Source organism: Rutidosis leptorrhynchoides, chromosome 1 (assembly GCF_046630445.1).
Source record: "Rutidosis leptorrhynchoides isolate AG116_Rl617_1_P2 chromosome 1, CSIRO_AGI_Rlap_v1, whole genome shotgun sequence".
Lineage (NCBI taxonomy): Eukaryota > Viridiplantae > Streptophyta > Magnoliopsida > Asterales > Asteraceae > Rutidosis > Rutidosis leptorrhynchoides.
The window spans coordinates 109,843,756-109,851,852 of NC_092333.1; positions in this window are offsets into that span (position 1 = coordinate 109,843,756).

The window sequence follows — 8,097 nt, forward strand, 5'->3', positions numbered from 1 at the left end:
TTAAATTAAGTTTGGTGTGAATTTTTAATTTTTAAAATATAAATTTTTAATTTTATGCATTTCAAATTTTAAGTTTGGTGTGATTTTTTTTATATTAATTTTGAATTTTATATTTAAATTGTGTGAATTTAAAAACAAAAATTTACTCTATCTCATTAAGTTAAGAATATGATTTTTAAAATTCGTCGTAAGTTGAAGACTAGGTCTTTGAACCGAAATTGCTTTACCCGAGGGAGGGACGAGAACTTTTATTATAATTATTTTTAATCTTTTTGATTTAAAGTATGCAAAAAAAATTAAAAAATCCAAAAATCTAAGCTTTTAAAACAATCGCTTGAAAATGACAAATTTTTAAAATTTTGTCGAGGGACAGACTAGGGCATCGTCCCAAAACGACCTCGTCTTAAAAAGAAACAAAATCTTTAAATTTTATTAAATTTTATGTTTTAAAAGTATAAGGTTTTTATTAAAAAAAAAAAAAAAAAAAAAAAAAAAACCTGGAGAATACCCCCATGCGACTCGCATGGGAGCCAAAAACTGGTCATGTTCAAAAAACTCAGTCGATCTGTTTTTCTTTCACAAATACACACACATATACGAAAACCTCCCAAACTCTCTCAATTTTCACCAAATTTCTTGCAAAAATTTCACAATAATCATGCCTAGATTCAGTAGTCTCAACCCCTTCAGGAGAAAGGTAAAGATTTCACCCCTAATCTCTTTAAATTCGAATTTTTGTGTTCTTGAGCTAGAAATTTTATATTTTGATTTTGTTAAATTTAGGTGTAATTAGAGCTAAATTATTGTTATATTATGCATGTATATCCTAGATAGAAGCTATTTAGCATGAATTGAAGCTAAAAACTTCAAATTTTTAAGAATCTAGGGTTTGTGTTCTTGAGCAATTTGGGGCTTTTTGATATAAACAGGTTATGGCCGATTTTTGTCATGAATTGTTTCTAAATTAAGTAGTGTAACATGTTTAGGTAGTTAATTGATCCAAACTTTGAGCCTAAACATGATTTTGAGAATTAAAGTAGACTTTTTAAGTCTAAAAATTCATGAACTTGGATAATTTGATATAAAGGCCATTTGAAACTTGTTTCATTGCTAGTAGTGATGATTTTGGCATGTTATTTGAGATAAATGCTTATGAACTTGATGTACATTTTTCGTATATGCATATTTGACAAAGTGTAGACTTGACAAAAATATGAAAATGAGCACTAGTTTGATTTGAATGCCATGTAACAAGTGTTTAATTGCTATAATGATTATTGTTGACATGGTTAAGAGTTTAAATGTGATAAAACATTGTACACATTTTCGTATGTAAAAGTGTAGAATTGTTATTGTTAAGAAAATGTGTATAAAATGTGTTATGAATTGAACATGTCATCATAATTGTTTCAAGTTATTATTTTGCTAACACTAATGCATATTTGGATGCACAAATTTTGTGTTTAATGTGTTTTGCAGAGAAATACAGATACGGACGGTGCATCATCGTCCAGACAACCAGAGCCCGAACCGGAAATGTTTTATGAACAAGAACAACATATGCAACAAGAAGAAGAACAACATGAGGATCAACATATTCCATATCACGATCAAGATCAATTATTCATGAATCAGTTTCGTCAATTCGCTCCACATCAAATGATTATGAGCTTAGACATAAATGAAGATCAGTTACACCCAAATCTGAGATTTGATCGATGTTGGATAGAGTATCCAGATTATCAAAAGAACATGCACATTCTCTACTTTAAGGTTGTTGAAATGCCAAGGGCAATTGACTGGGTACCTTTGGAAACAGTTGACCTTGCCGAACCGATTCGGGAATTATTGGTGCAAAGGTATGGTAATTCTCAGTTTAACGATTGGATGCGCCTATTTTCCATTCGTAGAACCATATATAGGGAATGGTGTATAGAATTACTTAGTACTATTAAGTTAAACAGTGATGTTAGGAGGATAGATGATAGAAGCTTTATTAGATTTCTGTTAGGTGGACGCATGTACAGAATGTCCATGATAGATTTAGCCAGGGCCTTACAGATTTACACCCCTGCTGAACTTTTGAGCCCCGACTGTAATAGCCTGATTGCCCAAGGAGAAAGGATAGATAGGGAATTTGATATTAACGCCGTCTGGAGGCGTATGTCCCACTTTAATGAATTTCACGCCAGTGGAAATCATACATACTTAGATATAGATAGAGCTGAACTCCGGGTGATTCATAGATTCTTAGCAAACACAATTACACAAAGGGGTAAGAATAAGGAGAAATTGACCGTAAACGATTTGTTCTACCTCAAGTGTATTAGAGACCCGAGGAGTTTCGTTAACATTCCCTATTGTGTTGGTTATTATCTTGCTAATGTAGTTTCGGGGATGAAATCGGGGAGTATTATAGGTGGTGGTATTTTCATTACTCTCATTGGAGAGTATTTAGGTGTGGATAAGCACCAAGGGGGTCCAATGAACGAAATAGAGGACGAAGGTGAAACTATAAGTTCAAACCTTTATCACGGTGCAAGGGTATTATTGATGAGACGTGGTCGGGTATATCGATACGAGGGACCTCAGCGACAGGTAGAGAGAGGTTCGGATGACGAAATGGAAGAGGCGAACAACATTATAGGAGTTGTTCGGGAGACTGCTCTTGATTTAGGCGTTCGTATGGAGGATGAATACATGACGAACTATGATAGGCATATGCAGTACGAGGCATGGCAACGTCGGAATGACTACGAGCATTCCCGGCAACGAGAGCATGGCCGATGGGATTATCATCAGCGCCAAATTATAAGCCAGTTGCAGCCTGGCGAGATGTATTATCCGACCCGACCCGCATACTATCCCGCACATCAGCCAGAAATGAGACCACCCTATGATTCATATGATTATGACGCAGCATACCAGTTCACCTATAATCAACCATGGAACCCGGACGCGAACATGAATTGGGATCCATATCCTAATTTTCCTCCTAACCCACCTCCTGATCAGTAGAGATAAGTTGGTAATTTTTATTTTTATTTTAAACACTTAACATTTTATTACGTTTATGTAATGTTTGATATTCTTATTATTATTGTGTACTAATATTTTTCTAATAGTTTGAAAGTGGGATGCCAAAGTTCCATTTCAAATTACATGTATGATTATATTTGTATTGTATGTATTTTATGTTATGCACAAAACAGGATAAAACAACGCGTTTTCAAAGACTGGCATTAAGTTCAGCAAAAGCAAGTAATTTTGACGACAAGATGCAAAATATATGTGAAATAACAACAAGACGGAATGAACAAATGACGTGCACCATTTATCATTAAGCAAACAAACGCCAATATATTTGGAAACTTTGGTAAAAATTTAATCATTTTCGCACAAATCACCCTCAATAATTTAAATTGTTACTGATTTCTTGCAAATGAGGGCATTGCAAGATTTTAAGTGTGGGAAGGGGTTAAATTCTTTAGGATTTTAAAAATTTTTACTTTATACACTTGGTTACCATTAAAAATACTAGTAAAGCAGTAGTTGTATTAGAATCTAGTGCTCTCTGATAAAAAAGAACAGCCCTAGTCTTATATACTGACTACCCAATTCTAGTAAAATTTTTCAATTAAATGAATTCAAATCATGTTTATACATATTTATGAACGATAAAACTAGGTTTTAACACCGAAATTATTGTTACCTCGGAAAGGACATAAATTGAGAAACAAACTAAAATGTTAAAATTCATTTAAAATGGAATAGAGGACGATAAAAAAAAAAAAAAAAAAGCCAAGTGTGGGAAAATTTACCAAGTTATTTTAAACATATGTCACATATATCTGTAACAAATAACTGAAAATACTTTTGCTTTGGACTAAACTAAACTGTTTTACCCGATGAAAGAAAAGAAGAGATGGATCTACACGATGAATCAATTCCATCATTTAAAAGGAAGTAAAGTCTTCCGAAAAAAACACGCGCTTCTTGATTTAGGTCATGAAGTTGTCGTCCAGACCAGCTGTAGGTTGACGAAAAATCTAGAAAAGTCATCTCTAAAATCAGCTAGAAATCCACGGACCTCAGCATTAAACAGGGTCACCAAGTGGTCAGATTTATCCTAACCATGAGAAGGATTTATCTCGTACAATGGGGGGGCACCATGCAAATTAGCTGGATAAGACTAATGAATCAGATCCCCAGAAAGGATAATCTCCTTAAAGATTAAAAATCAGCTTTTAAGACTGATATTACTCAATCCTAGAGATTGACCTTAAAGATTGAGAATTACAAACTCATGGAATTCGATGATATCTAAACTCGAGCTTAAACGAGAAAATATTTTGAAAAAAAATTATAAACCGATTTGTTTTCTGAAAACCCTATTTTCAATGCGTTCATTACCATTGAACGTAAAATCCTAGGAATTCACCTGGAATTCATTAGGTCACCTGAACTAAATCGGGTGTCAACCGTAAGAACGGTGGTTGCATAGTGGTCAAAGACAGGACCTTGTGCCAAACCGAAAAATTATAAGGGTGAGCTTTACTATTGCTCCTACCAAGGATAGTAATTGCGTCCGACACGTTATAGACCATAATCAAAAGCATGTCACGGGACATTGCCTTAAACAGTTGCTTGTTCAACGCTTTCCTTTACAACCGGAAGGTAGTTTGCCGAAAGGTAATATACGGAACAAGTAAACTGGACGTGTTGCTTTCCTAATACAAGGTTAGCAAGTGGGTGACACAAAACCGCAAGTTTGAGCTAAAATTTTCAAATCTGAAACCCACCAAACCCACAAAAATATTTTGCAAACACCGGTAAAGGGTTATTCCGGAAAACTTATCTAGGGTAAAAACTAGATTTAATTTTCAAAAGATCAAATGTTTTCATAAAGATCCAATTTCCTTAATGGATCTAAATTTTTATAGTCATGTGGGACTGTAAACCACATCGTTACTACCATTGTTCATACCGCCGTATTGAAGTCACTGATGTACAAAGTGTGAAGAATAAAGAAGTGATTCAAGTGTTTCAAGACTGTATTGCTTGAGGACAAGCAACGCTCAAGTGTGGGGATATTGATAAGGCTAAAAAGGAACATATATTTTATAGCATTATTCCCCAAGAAAGACAAGATTTTAGTTGGTATTGTTCGATTTACAAGCAATATTCGTTTAAATATTAAAAAGTGAAGACAAAAGGCAGATTCGACAAATTGAAGACAAAAAGGTCCAAAGAGCTAAAAAGTACAAGATACAACTAAAAAGGTTCAAAATATTGATGAGGAACGTCTCAAAATGACAAGAGTACAAGTTACAAGACGCAAAGTACACGATATAAAATAATACGCGAAGACGTCCGAAAATCCGGAACCGGGACCTGAGCCAAGAAGAAACGCCCGACGCAACGGACCAAAAATATCTAGTCTACTATGCACAAGAATATAATATAATATATATATAATTATATATTATATTATATATTATTATTATTATATTACGTCGGCAAGAAGAAAACAAAGCAATTTGGCTGGATCCAGGGTGGCCATGCGACTCGCATGGCCAGAAGCACAAAATCCATGCGAGTCGCATGGAGTGAAAATGTTGGTCAGGTCCTATATAAAGCCAGTTTTCTGCCGAGTTTTAAACATACATAATATCTATCTCTCTCTCAATATATACGTAATATATATATATATAATTTATATTTTAATTTTAATTTTAATTTTAAATCCTAATAATAAGGGTATGTTAGCGAATGTTGTAAGGGTATAAGTCGAAATTCTGTCCGTGTAACGCTACGCTATTTTTAATCATTGTAAGTTATGTTCAACCTTTTTATATTAATGTCTCGTAGCTAAGTTATTATTATGCTTATTTAAAACGAAGTAATCATGATGTTGGGCTAATTACTAAAATTGGGTAATTGGGCTTTGTACCATAATTGGGGTTTGGACAAAAGAACGACACTTGTGGAAATTAGACTATGGGCTATTAATGGGCTTTATATTTGTTTAACTAAATGAAAGTTTGTTAATGTTAATATAAAGATTTACAATTGGGCGTCCCTATAAATTACCATATAAACTCGATCGGACACGATGGGCGGGGTATTTATATGTACGAATAATCGTTCATTTAACCGGACACGGGAATGGATTAATAGCCACTAGAATAATTAAAACAGGAGTGAAATTACATTCAAGGGTAATTGGTGTAATTGTTAACAAAGTAGTAAAACCTTGGTTTACACGCAGTCGATAACCTGGTGTATTCATTAAACAAAGTATTAAAACCTTGTTACAATTCGCATCCCCAATTAGTTGGAATATTTATCTTCGGGTATAATAATAATTTGACAAGGACACTTGCAATTTATATTTATGACTGATGGACTGTTATGGACAAAAACCAGACGGACATATTAAATAATCCAGGACAAAGGACAATTAACCCATGGGCATAAAACTAAAATCAACACGTCAAACATCATGATTACGGAAGTTTAAATAAGCTTAATTCTTTTATTTCATATTTAATTTCCTTTATTTTATATTTAATTGCACTTCTAATTATCGCACTTTTATTTATTGTTATTTAATCGCACTTTTAATTATCGTACTTTTTAATTATCGCAATTTTATTTTATCGCACTTTTATTATTTGCAATTTCATTATCGTTATTTACTTTACGCTTTAAATTACGTCTTTTATTTATTTTATATTTTACATTAGGTTTTAACTGCGACTAAAGTTTTAAAATCGACAAACCGGTCATTAAACGGTAAAAAACCCCCCTTTATAATAATAATATTACTTATATATATGTTTGTATTTTTATAAAAGTAAACTAATATAGCGTTGAGCTTTGTTTAAAGATTTCCCTGTGGAACGAACCGGACTTACTAAAAACTACACTACTGTACGATTAGGTACACTGCCTATAAGTGTTGTAGCAAGGTTTAAGTATATCCATTCTATAAATAAATAAATATCTTGTGTAAAATTGTATCGTATTTAATAGTATTTTCCTAGTAAAATATAAGCTATTTTGTATACACCTCGTACGACATCATATATACTGACTACCCAATTCTAGTAAAATTTTTAAAAAATTTTCAACTAAATGAACTCAAAATCATGTTTATACATATTTATGAACGATAAAACTAGGTGTTAACACCGAAATTATTGTTACCTCGGAAAGGACATAAATTGAGAAACAAACCAAAATGTTAAAATTCATTTAAAATAGAATAGAGGACAATAAAAAGGAAAATAAAAGCCAAGTGTGGGAAAATTCTCCAAGTTATTCAAAACATATGTCACATATTTTTGTACAAATACTTGAAAATACTTTTGCTTTGGACTAAACTAAAAAGTTTTACCTGATTTACTGTAAGAAAGATGGATCTACACGATGAATCAATTCCATCATTAAAAGGAAGTAAAGTCTTCCGAAAAAGAAACGCGCTTCTTGATTTAGGTCAGGAAGTTGTCGTCCAGACCAGCTGTAGGTTGACGAAAAATCTAGAAAAGTCATCACTAAAATCAGCAGGAAATCCATGGACCTCAGCATCAAACAGGGTTGCCAAGTGGTCAGATTTATCCTAACCATGAGAAGGATCTGTCTTGTAAAATGGGGAGGGCACCGTGCAAATTAGCTAGATAAGACTAATGAATCAGATCCCTAGAAAGGATAATCTCCTTAAAAGATCAAAAATCAGCTTTTAAGCCTGATATTACTCAATCCTTGAGATTGACCTTAAAGATTGAGAATTACAAACTCATGGAATTTAATGATATCTAAACTCGAGCCTGAACGAGAAAATATTTTGATCAAAATTACAAGCCGAATTGTTTTCTAAAAACCCATTTTCAATGCGTTCATTACCATTAAACGTAAAATCCTAGGAATTCACCTGGAATTCATTAGGTCACCTGAACCAAATCGGGTGTCAACCGTAAGAACGGTGGTTGCATAGCATGGTTAAAGACAGGACCTTGTGCCAGACCGACAAATTAAAAGGGTGAGCTTTACTATTGCTCCTACAAAGGATAGTAATTGCGTCCGACACGTTAT